Source organism: Mastomys coucha, unplaced genomic scaffold, assembly GCF_008632895.1.
Source record: "Mastomys coucha isolate ucsf_1 unplaced genomic scaffold, UCSF_Mcou_1 pScaffold23, whole genome shotgun sequence".
Classification (NCBI taxonomy): domain Eukaryota; kingdom Metazoa; phylum Chordata; class Mammalia; order Rodentia; family Muridae; genus Mastomys; species Mastomys coucha.
Window position 1 is genome coordinate 83,791,905 of NW_022196906.1, and position 14,529 is coordinate 83,806,433.

The 14,529-nt window shown below is 46.0% G+C and overlaps 1 long non-coding RNA gene across 2 annotated transcripts in view; it reads left to right on the forward strand.

The window, feature by feature from the left end:
- LOC116072719 overlaps window positions 1-2,816 on the forward strand; it is a 10,533-nt gene extending 7,717 nt beyond the window's left edge. For both annotated transcript variants that reach the window (XR_004111546.1, XR_004111547.1), the window contains one exon: window positions 2,415-2,816. This is a non-coding gene — a long non-coding RNA (uncharacterized LOC116072719). The remainder of the gene's footprint in view (window positions 1-2,414) is intronic.
- Window positions 2,817-14,529: the final 11,713 nt, after the last annotated feature.

The window sequence follows — 14,529 nt, forward strand, 5'->3', positions numbered from 1 at the left end:
CCCTCTGCAAGAACTAATGACAAATCCTTCTTCCTTCTCTCGCTTTTGCCTTTCTTAGAAGTGCCTTGCTTCTTCCCTTCCTTTTTTAACTGTTCCTTCCCCTCCCTCCAATCTCTCTCTACTTTCTCCTTCTCTCTCTTCTTTCTTCTTTCTCCTTCTTTTCCCTTTTCCTTTCTCCCTCCATCCTTCCTGTTTGTTCTTCCTTCCCCCTTCCTTCCTTCTTTCCTTTATTTCTCCTTCCTTGCTTCCTTCCTTTTCCTTCCTTCATTTTCCTCCCTTCCTTCCTCCTTTCTTGCTCTGAAGTTTCCATGTGCTCCCTGGTGTGTGGCAACCTAGCTGATCTCTGTTTCTGTCTTCATGTAGATCTCCTCTCCATCCGTCTTCTCCTGCCCTCTCCTCTTTCCCACAGATACCATTGTACTTAGCCTCCAGGTCTAGAATGGTGTCTCAAGATCAAAGAGTTCATTGGCAGAAAGGATTTTCCCCCAGGCAGGCCATGTTCCAGGTAGACATGACTTTTTGGAGGACACTATTTTCCCCAGCCTCAGGACAGTTCTCAAAGCTAATGGCATTGGTTTCCCATTCCTTCACAAAACATGCTGGTTGAGCCAGGTGCTCAGCTATGAACAGTGAACACCCTCTGAGCATGTACTGGAGTGTGTATGATAGAGGGGCACCTGGGAATGGAAAGATGCCTTCCATCTTATCCTCCCTTTTTTGTGGGTCTTTTGCTATGGCCACATGAGGATTTGCTAGAGTGTAAGGAGTCTGAAAAAGAGTCACTTTCAAACAACTTGAGCCACTGGGAACATCAGACTGGAGAATAAAACCAGGGATACTGGATGGCAAATATGTTCATTTATGTCTTCAATGACTGATGGTACAGAGTAGATGGGACATTGCAGACACTACAAGAGCAGGGGCCATAAGGAGACAGTGCTTGACTCACCCAAAGATGCCACCTCCACTCTTTTCCACTTGTCTCTGGAGTGTGGCTACTCTCTGGGAATGTACCCTCATCCCCAACTCTTACACAGCTCCCTCCACGGGGACCATTGGATGCTCTGGAATCAGGAGTGAGGTTCATGAGCAGGACATGTGGCTGGTGGCTTATCTCTGCTCACTTTTCTTTCCACAAGCTCTGGATTCATTTTCTCCGCATGCTGTCTCTCCACCAGTGACATGCAGGAGAATTAGACCCACATCTTCAACTCTTGCTCATTATCTTGCTGATCTTCCCAAATGAATTCCTATATCTTCCATCCTTACTTCCCATGTGCCCACAGGACAGGTTTCTCCATTCTGGCACTCCCAACACGGTGAGCCCAGTCATTCTATGTTATGGGAGTCTACCCTATGCATGGTGAGATCTTTGCTAGCCTCTGTTTCTCTTTGGCTTTTATTCCCAGAATACCAGTAGCGGCCCCCAACTCCCCTATTGGTCATCATCCAGACAGTCTGCAGGCTAAGGAGACAGTGCAGTTGGTATGTTTAGGTTGCATTGTTGGTCGTGTCTACTGCCTGGAGTTTTCTGTATGGAATGGGTATCAACCCAGGAGATTTTGGACACCTGGTCATGTCCACTTCCTATTTTCTGTTTCTCTCACTGAACCTGGGACTTGTCCATTTGGCTAGCTGGTTAGTCTGAAAGCTCCAGGGGCCTTGCAGTCGCCAGCACCCCAGTTCTAAGATTACATGAGCATAAAGCCTCACCTGGTTCCTCTGAGCACTGGAAGATGAGACTCAGGTCCTCGTGCTTACACAGCACACACTGTCATCTCCCCAACCCCAAAACTGGGAAGTGTTTGAAAGTTCTTACATTGGAGGTTGCCAGTCAATCTCCAGAGGTGGCATCCCACACCACATCTTTTATGGGCCTCAGACAGTCATACCACCTAAGTCAGAATGTACTGAAATGCCATCGAGCTGAGTGACTGGGCTTTTAATTAGACCAGCCTCCCCACTCCCACAATGGTTGTTTTCAAAACTCCTTTTAAATTCAATACTGAGGCTCAAATCATAGGAGCTGGGCACTCTAAACACACCCTACATCCTGTCCCTGTCACCAGAATCTAAACCGAGTCTAATCTGAGGTAAAATAGGGATGATGGAAACATATTTTTTTTAAGATTGAGAGAGGGATTAAAGAAGCACACAGGTGTGAAAGGGGATCTCGCTGCTTTGACGTATGATGAGTTTTCAATGAGTGTCCCCAGTGTGGGTAATACTGGACACAGAGCCTAGAGCTTTCAACCAGCTTATGGTGAGGTGCTTGTAGGTTGCATAGCAAATGCTACAATGACCCAGATGCTGTAATGTGATTTTCACTTTACTACTTAAATCAGGACAATAATGACAATGGTGATGACGATGACGACATTATTGATGCTATCATTGTCATTCCTGATTTACAGGCAAAGGTGTTAAGGCTCAGAGTGGTTGATGACTTACCTCAACCCGGACAGTGACAATCAGAGGCTGAACTGTCCCCTCTTCACACATGACACCACACTGACTCTCAGGAGGATCTGTGAATTGTATCCTCTTCTTTGTATCTCATGTATGAGGAAATGGGCTCAGAGGAATGCATGGAGCTGCACAGCCAGGAAGCAGGAGGGAACAGCTCCAAAAGCAAGACCTACTCCATCCAACACTGGTGTTTTCCTACCAAGACTTGAACAAACTACCTCGAGTTATTTCAAAAGAGATGGAGCCTTTTGGAGCTCAGCCTGCAAACACAAATGCTTTTTGCCTTCTGTCTGTTGCCATGGTCTCTGTATGCTTCGAGAATTAATTACCACTATTAATTTCCAGTATTACCCAGCTCATTACAGTTCTTTTTTTCATGTCTATTGCTGGCCCCGGGGCCAGACTGTAGTTCTGAAAAGGGGCAGCTGACTCCCACAAAGGTATGTTTCAATACAATTGACCTGCCAGCAACCAGCCCAACCCGGCCTCACAGGGAAACAGCCCACGGCCAAGCAGGCCCTGGAACTGCTTAGTTAGATTGAAGGCCCATAGCACTGTCTGTGGTGAACCGAATGAAGAGTCATCAGCTAGCCCCTGTGGCTATTTGGGGACATTCCAGACCTGAGATTTGAGAGAATCCAATGTAGTGAGACCCACAGCCTTGCTCCGGTCTGGCAGCAGCTGCTGCTGCTGCTACTGGGTTTTTTACTTCATGCTGCTTCTTGGACTAGCCCATTCTGCCTTGGCTCCAAGAGGTGAAAGAAACATTCAATATTTCTCATTGGTCTCAGTATACTCTCAGGGGTGAGTTCTGTGTTCAAGCTTCAAGGCAGGATAGGCACAGGTTCTAAGCCTCCTGTTACTGTCTTGGTTCAGTAGCAACCCTACCCTGCTTCAGATCCCTGGAGAGACACAGTCTGGGTGTACTGACAATTCTTGATGTGGCCAGAGTGAGTGGATGCTAACTAGCCATTAAAGTGGAAGTCCAACCCTGAAATCAGAGCTAGGCCTGGCAGGTGTTTCCCAAATTCTGAGCAAGTGGCACACCCAAGGCTGGCCTGAGGGTCTGGAACAGCACTAGTCCCAAGGACTGCTGCTAGAGACAAGCTAGAAGCTTCATGATCTCCTTCTCCACCCGGTGCAGCCCTGTGGGTGAAAAGTCAGGCGGTGACTGAGAGCAAATGTTCAGAAGACCCATGGCACTGCAGAGCCCAGACTCAGAGGGGATCTACCCCATGGTAATCCCAAGAGAGCTAAGCCAAATAGCAGCCCTATTGAGTGTCAAGAGAATACACTGTAGTCTCTGCCTCAAATCAGAAGAGATGCCCAGTTTAGGAGCCCAGGATGATGGCCAAAGATCAGAAGAGATAAATTCAGAGACGATGTTTTCCTGGAAGATAGGCTCAAAGGCAATCTAAAACACATCAGGTCTTCAAATGGGTCCACGTGGGCTGGGGTCTAAGATGTGAGGCCAAGGTGATACTAGGAAAAACTGACACCTTAGTAGGCAGCAAGTCCTACAGGGCCTGGAGACAAAACCTGGAAATACAACCAATAAGAACACATGGGTCTCTTCAACAAGTTGGGAAAGGTGAGACAGTTTGTGGTTGGCTGGACCCTGTGATTTTTAGGCTTCAGGTGGTAAAGTTTCACCTCACAGTAAGAAGGGTATGGCAGAGACAATTTGTTCTCTTTACAGTAGCAAAGGAGAGAATAGCTGAAATCCTTTGAACTCTTCAAGGTCCCTGTTCTCAAGGTCTACAAGGTTTCCACCAGGCCCTGCTTCTTAAAGCTTCCACCAGAAGCTGAAGGCCAGGCCTTTGACACGGGGGTCTTTGGAGAATGCTTATTATCTAAGCCAAAGTGGTGACTTACTTAAACTCGGACCATCCATCAGTGTCACAACCAGGATTCATACTCACTTGACTCCATTTAAAAGGACAAGTACTGACTCAAGGGAGCTCTGGAAACCCTGATCAGAAGAGGAGAGGGTCTTTTGGTCTTCAGGGCCCCTAGAATAGAGAGATATTGGCTAGACATCCCTGCTCTTTCCAGGCAGGAATCAGAGCCTCTCATGGTAATTATATATTCTCTGGAGTGGTTTGGGATTGACAAACCTGGGGTTCTCCATCACTGAATATCTTTCCTCAAAGATATTATGGCCATGTTTGAGGCTTCATGGGAGTCTGTACTGAGCCTGGGTTGCACATGACAGGTCAATACAGAGGCATAACATCAACCTATCTTCCTTGTTTGTTTGTTTGTTTGTTTTTTCAAGACAGGGTTTCTCTGTATAGCCCTGACTGTCCTGGAACTCACTCTGTAGACCAGGCTGGCTTCGAACTCAGAAATCCTTCTGCCTCTGCCTCTCAAGTGCTGGGATTAAAAGCATGCACCATCACTTCCCAGCTTCAACCTGTCTTCCTTACATAGAGGATAACCAAAGGAAGTTACTTCACAGCACTGAGTATGGATGAGATCATGCACAGAAAGTGTCACAACAAGGGATACATAGTCCCATCTATGGTACGCAAAGAACACAGAGGAGCAATGGCCCTCAGAGGGAGTTGACTAGATTGATCTTGTGCTGTGAGTTTATGAGTACATTGGTCTTGTCATGTCCAGAAGACACTATTTTGCTCCAGTCTTCTTAGACCTCTGGCCTTTACAATCTTCCCAGCACTACTTCTGAGCTTATTCTTGAGCCTGTGTTGGGGGCTCTGGTGTACATTGCACATATTTGACTGAGTTCTCCAAAGACTCAGATATAGCTTATACTTTGACCAGCTGTGAGTTTCTCTATTAACCAATATCTGCTGCACAAAGAAATTTCTCCAATGAGGTCAAGGGGCCACACTAATCTGTAGATATAAGGATACAAATTTAAAGAACAGTTTGATATTGTGTCCATTTAGTAGGATAACAAGTTCAACCTTGAGAGGTGTGAGCTCCCAACCATGGATTCTTCACTAGATTTACAGTTCCATGTATACATTTCTTCTTGTGGAATAGGACTGAAATCTAATAGAAATGGACTGGTTGCTCCTATAACAATCATGCCAGTATTACACCCATGGGCAAACCTTGCCTATCAATCAACCACCGTTGGAGTTTACAGGTGTCACAGCTGGGTAAGACTCTTAATGAGCTTTTCCCAGCAACAGCCTACAAAAACTATGATACTATGAGAGCTGACCATCAGGAAGGAGGCTGCCTGGTCAATAGCAACTTGACTTCTGTATGTCCTATGATCAATGTGTGTTGTCTTTGGCAATCAAGTTCTGATGCGTGACCAAGAGCAATGGCAATAGCCTATATTGTTTGAGGCAGAGGCTCTGGGACACCTCTGACCAACAGCAGGAGGGGATAACCCACATCTGGTACTGAGCTTTTTATTTGGAACCTATGGCTTCTGGGAGTAGCACAATCCAGTCTGTGTGTGTGTGTGTGTGTGTGTGTGTGTGTTATAAAATTATAGGTCCAAGTAACTCTTACAATATCCTTAGTGATAGTTATCCCTCTCTACCTTCTTCTTTCTTTGCTTCAGGCTTCCAACCCTCACCCATTAAATCTCCCTCCTCGTTACCCTCCCCCTTCCTTTCCCCTCTTATCACCTGTGTTCTGCTGTGCCACTTTTAATATTTTTCATCCTCCTTGTTGCCGGTGGTCTTGTTTTAATTTCCTGTAGTCCGCAGGTTCTCCGAGTAATACACAGATCTAAAGATCTATTTGCTGCTTGGTTTTTTTTTTTAAAGCATTTTGAAATACAAAATACACAAAACTTCTCTCACTTGAAACCAAATGAAGCTAATTTCACTAATTCTGACCACTTAGTTCATTCTGTAAAAAGGTATTTCTCCACCTGGCTCCCTAACGTCCTTCTCTAGAAATAACAGCTGTTCGTTTCCAGATCCCTCCAGACCTCTCTCTGTGATCAATTAAAGCCATGTTGGCGTGCTCAGTGGGTAAACTATGGTCAAAAGCATTGTGATAACTGCTTGGGTGTCTTCTTTATGTGAGAAAGAATAGGCCAGGCATGGCGGTACATGCCTGTCATCTGAGACTCTGAGGCAGAAGAATCTCAAGGCCATCCTGGGGTAAAGTGTGATATTTTGTCTCCAACAAGCAAATCCGCACAAACAGATAAAGTAACATATACCAAATAAGACAAGGAAAAAAAAAAGAGACCATTCTAAAATACCAATGTAATAAGAGAATGCCATATTGACCAAGTAAGTATTCTACTAAACTGACTGCCATCTCATGGCCAGGTCCAGGGGTAGCCAGTATGGTAGGGAGCCACTGTGACTCAATGTGGCTGCTGACCTGGGCAAACAGGAGGACACAAAGCAGGAAATGTCGAGAGCCCATCAGGGGATGGGTGCTCATCAGTGTGGCATTGGCACCTGCCTCTGGAAAGCTCCCAGAGGTGCACCTGAATCAAGCTGACAGCTCTACTAGCCACAGCTGAGCAGCCTGACAGTCGAGCCACTGCCTGTTGAAAGACACACCCACGTCAGCCGACCCTATACCTTCCCGGAAGCTTATGAGTAATACTGACTGTGAATAACAACTCAACAGGAACATCTGGGAATGGGCAGCATCCTATTTAATCCCCCCCCCCCCGCAACATTTTGCCTGGCAGGGGAAGCTATTATTGGCCCATTTCCTGAAGGTACAACTGAGGCTCAAGGAAGTGAAGTCACCTGACCACTTTCTGTCACACTCTCTGGCAGTCAGAAGGTACCGAGCGCTCTTCCAGTGTTTCCACAGGGAAGTAACTTTCTCCCTATTTTCCAGATAAAGCAACTGAGACCCAAAGAGGTCTTGAGTCTGTGTCTGTTGGCTCTGAACAGCCTTCCTCCTCCTCTCTGGGGCCCAATATGGGGGTGGTGCTGCAGAAATTCAGAGAAGGGCAGGTTGCATAACATGGCTGTTTTCCTCCAAAAGCTGCAAACACCCACTTTCCCCATTCACGAATCTGGGCAATGAGTGGTGGGAGTCAGGGAAGGATATATTAAAAAAAAAAAAATTGTCTCCTTCAGTCAGGGAATTTCACAGTATAATTATATAGTGAGGACATCAAATTAGCAGAATGAGGGACTGTCAGATGCAGCAGCAAAGCAACACTGTCGTCCCCAGATCCACAACCACTCACAGCACACCCTCCTGAGTAGGCTAGGAAGCTCTCCTCTCTCCAGATCCTAAATGCACTCTACTGATGGTAGGAAATCTCTGCTGGATGAGTTCTCAGCAGCCATTGATTCCCCAACCCCCTCATGTCACACTTGAAAAATAACATCCCCAAAGGGCTGGATAGCAAGTCCAGCCCCACCCAAGCACTCAGAAGTCTAGTGGGAGAAACACTCCCCTTGGGCTTTTGGAGTCCAAAATAAATGCATGGAGAGCTCTCTGCATCGTTACCATGGTTATAGATAACAAGGGCCATGGCAAAGCACAGCAAATTAGTTAATGATGAGAGAGAAACTTCCAGCAGTGACACATTCTGCTTGAGCGAATGGCTTTCCTTACTCAGTGGCAAGCCTGTTCCTGGTGCCAGGGCGAGCACTGGTAGTGAGAGAAGATAATAATGGGGGGGGGAAGAATATGCAAAACAGGCTAACCACACAGCCTGTTTCTGTCCCTCCTCACGCTTTCTGCCAACAAAAAGCAGAATGTGGGCCATGCAAAGGTCTCACAATCCGTTGAGGCCTTGTTTCCCGGGCTAGCAGAGAGGACAGGAAGACGGAGAGACAGATTGTGTGATCTTGTCTGAGCAGTCAAAGTAAGAACTGGATGAGACCAAACACGGAAGTGTCCTGTGTGGCCTCACTTGGTGGCTCAACAACTTTGCTCTATGTCATTAGGTCCTGAGGAACCTAGCTTCAGTCTGACTGTGGTGGTGATCTGAAAAGGGGGCTATGATGATTCTCTGTCCTGTAGCCATTCTCCTCATACTGTGTCTGTGGCTCCTCCATCAAGAGAGTCCATGTCCCTTCATTCAAACCAACATCGCTCTCCTTCTGAGTTGTCTTGACCAATAAAATGTGGAGCTGACAAAGCCACAAGTACTAGAATCCTGATCCTCTCCCAGGAACGTTCAGCGTGGGGACCATTCGCCTGTAAAGAAAAACTGAGTGCATCAGCAACCACAGACATAACTTTTTTTTTTTTCAGTTCTGTCTCAGTCCCAGTCATTGGAGAAGCAGATGTTGTTGAGGGAGTGGAGGATATCTTCAAAACTATTCTGTGCCTATGCTACAATAATACCATTATATATAGTATATATATAATGCTTTATATATATATTAAGGCAGTAGGGATAAGGCAGTGGCTGGGGTTGCGGTGGGATCATGAGGTTGTGCTGTCCCTAAAGAACAATTGGGAGAACTAAGGCAACGTGGAGACAGCATGAGTGCTGTGAAGTTGAGGAACTGCTGCAAAACCCTCAAGAGAGCTAACAAGGGATGTCAGCCATCAGCAAGAAGCAGCCTGTAGAACAGCTTTATCCAAAAGCAACAGTGAGGGATCCACAGTAGCTGCTGTGCTGGGAGAGGCTGCAAGATGCTTCTCTCAGGCAAGCCACAAACGGCCCCTCAGTCTTACCCGCCTTGATCTAAAACCTCCCACAAGACAATGAGTCCCCTGTCACCCCTCACTCTATCACTCTCCTCTGCTCCATGCATTCTTAAAATTTTTTATTTTATTTTTATTTTTTATGTATATGAGTGTTTGCCTGCATGTATGTCTGCACACTACATATGTTCAGTGCCTACCAAGGCCAGAAGAGGGTATTGGATTTCCTGGGATTGGACTTAAAAAACATGCTGTTGGGAGCTACCATGTGGGAGCTGGGAATTGAATGAGGGTCCTCTGGAAGAACAGCCAGTGCTCTTAACTTCTGAAACATCTCTGTAGCCCCTGCTCTGTGCCCTATAATTGTACTATCACTCACTGATTTTATGTTTTCATCTCATACTACCACCAGGTTGCAGAAATATCTGTCTGTTTGGCTCACTCCCTATCCCTAGCACATTAAACGGTGCCTGACACTCAAAAAAGTTCTGTGTGATGGACAACATTACAAAAAAAAAAAAAAAAACCTATAACCAATCAAAATGTAGAGAACAAGAGGGTGTATAGTTCCCAGCCCCAACTGAGACAGCTACCACACAAGTCCTGTGTCTAAGGTTCGGGATCATAAAGGAAAGGGGGTGAAAAGATTGTAAGAGCCAGAGGGGCAGACATTTGCTGTGAGCTGTGAAATTGTGTTCTAGGAATGTCAGAGAAGCTACACCCAGGAAGTCTCTAAATCATCTCTCTCCCAGGATCATCTAAACAAGACCTGAACATGGATGACATCGATAGCATGCTAACATGCAAGAGGGAAATGTCATTGGACCTCAACCCTAGACCAAGAACTACAGACAGCTAAGGGATGCTGAGAACAGGAGAACAAGTTTTTCCCAGGGAAGAGCCCTGGATTGGATTGTATACATGCAAGTAACATTACATAGACTGAGCAGGTTCTAGTTATACATTTGGTAATACACATATGCACACACACACACACACACACACACACAAAACAACAACAACAATTAAAGAAATAGAGACTATGAATTTGAGAGACAACAAAGTGGGTGGTATCCCAAAAGTGTTAGAGGAAGGAAAAGGAAGGAGAAATTTGTATGATTATATATTTTAATTTAAAAAACTACAGAAAAAGAAATACTGTGGAATGCAATGGTCAGGCATTATGGCATTACATCTGCAGTCCTAGAATTCAGGAGGCTGATGCAGAAGACCATGAGGTCAAGCCTGATTGGGACTAAACAACAAAACTCTGTTTGAGGGAGAGAGAGAGAGAGAGAGAGAGAGAGAGAGAGAGAGAGAGAGAGAGAGAGAGAGGTACCTATGGAATGAATGAGTGAGTGAATGAATGAATGAATGAATGAATGAGTGAAAGAAATAAGAAACATATCTATGTAGGTCCTGATAGGCCATTTTCAAATTGTGTAAGCTCTGTGTTATGAGCTAAGTGTCTGTTATCTTCAAGGACTCATATGTTGAAGCTTTAACCTGCCATATGGTAGTGTGGGAAACAAGTAGAGTTAGATGAGGTGATGGGGGTGGGTAGAGCCCTATAAAGAAGAGACCAGGCAGCTTGATGTTGCCCCAAAAGCATTTAGAAGAACAACCACATAAGTGCAAGGAGAAAGTAGCTATCTGTGAGCCGGGAGAGTCCTGAGAAACCCAATGGGCCAGCATCTTCACTGAACATCCCAACCTCCAAAATACGCAGAAAACAGCTGGCTGTTGTTGAAGCTGCTGACCTATGGTATACACTCATCATAGCAGCTGGGGAAAAATCAAGGCACCCCATGGCCACTTTTAGTTCACACAGAGAAGCCCAACAAATTTTGAGACACCCCCCCCCCCAGAAACTGCCTCACACTAGCAGTTTCTAGTGCTACATAACTCCAATAGCTACAAGATACGAGGCCATCTTTCAGATGACTAATGTACAAGGAGCCAGGAAATTGTCTATTTGTTGCTGGTGGCAGAGAGTAATTATATGGAAAGGAAGAGGACAATACAGTCAGCTAAACACCTCTGATTTCCTGACCATTTGAGGTTCCTGCCTTGGAAGGACCCAGACATTCTCAGACAGTGGCTAATGATGGGAAAGTGGATTGGCCCTGGGGGCTAATCAGACCAGCGCTCTGGGGCAGTTTTCCCTACTTGTTGCTATAGCAACAGACTCCAGCTGCAAGTGCCCACCTGTCACCAGTATCAAGGCCAGACTCTGATTGCATCTGAACAGGACTGTTAGTACAGGAACAGAGAAAACAAACACAGAAAGGTCTCATGTGGCTTGCGGAATCCTGGTCACAGTAATTGAGTCCATGATGTGGGTCTGTTGAGATTCATGCTGATGCCTCCACCCCTAGGTGTTATGCAAAGCCCCAAGGCTGCCCTCTTTCAACAACAGAGCAGCCATAAATGCAAAAGGTACCCAGATACCACTGACGGTGCAATGAAGCAATGGTGGGTACAAGACCAAGGAAGAACCTTCCTGTACCCTTGCCCACCAACTTCCACAGCCTCAATTTCAGGGAGAAACATAGGACTTTAGATGCCTCATCCCCAGATCTGTGACTTACCTCATTGTTTACCACCAAGCTGAGGATGGGGTTGGGAGCTGTGTCCACCAAGCTGCTGACCCATGTGACTCCGTGTCCTTCATCCATGACCTGCTCTTTCCTGTGGTGGTACATCACTCACAGATGGCCAGGCCAGAGCTGCAGACTCTGTGAATACAGTCACAGCCATGGCCTTTGGAAAGTTCCTCTTTGATCATTCCTCTACCTGGCGAGAACTATCTAGCCACCCTTTGCAATCGACTATCACCATCTAGGGTCAGGCCGCCTTCTCCTTCATGCTTGGGTTCTTACAGAAGTCTCCTTCACCCTCTCGCTGCCACTCTTGTGCACCTCCCAGGCCCTGAATCAACTCGCATCCTAAGACCTATCACGGTTTAGATCTAGAATCCCGCAAAGACTTGTGTCTTGAAGGCTTGTCCTCGTGCACAGTGTTCAGATGTAGGATGATTGGGAGGCAATTGGGTCTTGAGGGTTCTGACATCACCAGAGGTGTAGTATACTCAATGGGCTTATGATCTGATGAACTACTTTGTAGCAGTATAAACTGAAGCAGGTGGAACTTAGCTGAAATGAAGTCCTTGGAGGCATGCCTTCCAGAGCTGTCTTAGTTAGGGTTTCAAGTGCTACAGGGAAACACCCTGATCAAAACGCAAGTTGAGGAGAAAGGGGTTTCTTTGACTTACATTCCCATATTGCTATTTATTATTGAAGGAAATCAAGACAGGAACTCAAACAGGGCAGGAACCTGGAGGCAGAGGCTGATGTAGAAGCCATGAAGAGGTGTTGCTTACTGGCTTGCTATCCTTGACTTGCTCTCCTTGTTTTCTTATAAAACCCAGGAGAACCAGCCCAGGGGTGGTAGCACTGCCATGGGCGAGGCCCTCTCCCATTGATCACTAATTGAGAAAAGGTCTTACAGATGGATCTCATGGAGTCTTTCCTCAAGTGATGCTCCTTCCTCTCTGATGGCTCTAGCTTGTGTTAAATTGACAAATAAAACTAGCCAGTACAGGAGCTGCATCTTGTCTGTGGCCACTTCCTCTCTGCTCTCTGCTTTCTGTTTGCCTTCAGGTGAACAACTTGACTCTACCACATGCTCTTTCCACATGAGCTTTGTCTTCTCACAATCTCAGAAGCAGTAGGACCATGGGCTCAAAGTTTTCTTCTATTAAGTTGATTATCTTGAGTATTTTTGGCATAAGCAATAGAAAGCTAACATGGGGACTCATCACATCTTCCATGATCTTGACTTCTCTGTCTCCTGGCCCAACTCAAAACATCTTCTTTTCAGAAAACTCACATGGAGGCAGTTGGAGAGAAGACAATGTCTTTAACATCCCTTTATTCTCCTCATTTCACCATCTCTGCTAGATTCGCAAACCTTCCCTTCTCCTCTAGGCCAAGACAAGAAAACATATTAACCAAGCAAACATGCCCTTGGTAAAGAAGATAGCCCCAGTGCTAGACATAATCCTATATCAGCTCCATCCCAGTCAGGGCACCCTCTGTTGTACAGCTTTTTCCTTCAGATTGAAACATTTCTCCACTGGTGGGAAGGCAGGAGACTCTGAATACTCACAGGAGGCTACAAGTTCTACTGGCTCCTCCCTGGGCTGATAAAAAAAAAAAAATTAAATACCTTCTGAGAAGAAGAGGCTCTCAAAAAACAAATACACACACACACAAAAAAAAGACAAACTAAAAAAAAAGAAAAAAAAAGAAGAGGCTCTCTGGTAGATCTGCTGTGAGCTGTCTGGGGAGCTCCAATGGCGTAGCTGTTTTGAGACATCACCCACACTTCGGTGGGCTTCTTTATCGTGTAGCTGTCTTTGAATAGCTGCTCCTATAAGTAACTCCAATAAAGTCATTGATTCACCAAGCTAGACTTGGATAGAGTTTCTGTTTTATAACCACTGCTGTCTCTGGAGAGAAGAGTCATTTGTCCATGCCTTCCCAGTAAAGAGCACACAACACCCCATTATGTCCAAAGATGTCCTATTTGTTAGCAGTGACATTGCTCATATCTCCATATAACAAAAACCTAATGCATTTATTGACCTCACATAAGCCTAGAGGTGAGCTTCCTATTCAGTGGGCAGCTGTTGAATATTAGACCACACTTGCCCTATTTCCTTCCTAGCTTTATCAGCTGAAGGTGCTCAAGCAACCTACCCAGTCCCCAATGTCACATACAGGCCAGGGACCATGCAGCAGTAGAAAATACTTCTCCCCTTTTCAGAGCCAGAAACCCTTCTCCAGAATTCTATTGACTTCCTCTTGAATCTAATTGGCTAAAATTGCGTCCCATGCCCACCTTTAAACCAGTCACTGGAAAGAATATCAAGTTCCATGATTCACTTGAGCCATAAAGAATAACATCTGCTTGACCTAGAACCTATTATACCAAACAAACTAGTGTTCTGTACCCCAGGATAAATGATAGCCGTGGGCGGAGAGAAAAGTCAGTTAGTTCCAACCAGGTGTAGCCAGAACATCTCCAAGGCCAGGCCGGGAACAGCAGAGTGGGGGAGGAAAAGGGCCAGCAGCAGCAGCAGCTAGTCCCTGGGGACACGACTGAAATGGTCTGAACAGAAAGAGAGCACAGACAGGATGGTCAGAAGGAAACAAGGAAAACAGATCCAAGAGGCTTCCCAGCATGCTGGCAGGGGGCCTTGGAGCTGCTTGGCTGTGGAGGATGTGGAGAACAGATGTGAGGGATGGCTTGAGGCTTTCCAGCTGGGGTGGTTCCACTGGTGTTAACTGAGTGAGACATACTTATGCTTGAAAACCCAGAGGGGCAATAGACAGCCGTGCAGGATGGGGGCGGGTGGGGTGGGGTGGGGTGTCCAGATCTTTCCTTGTTTGTTGGTATCATTTACTCCTCAGAGCAACT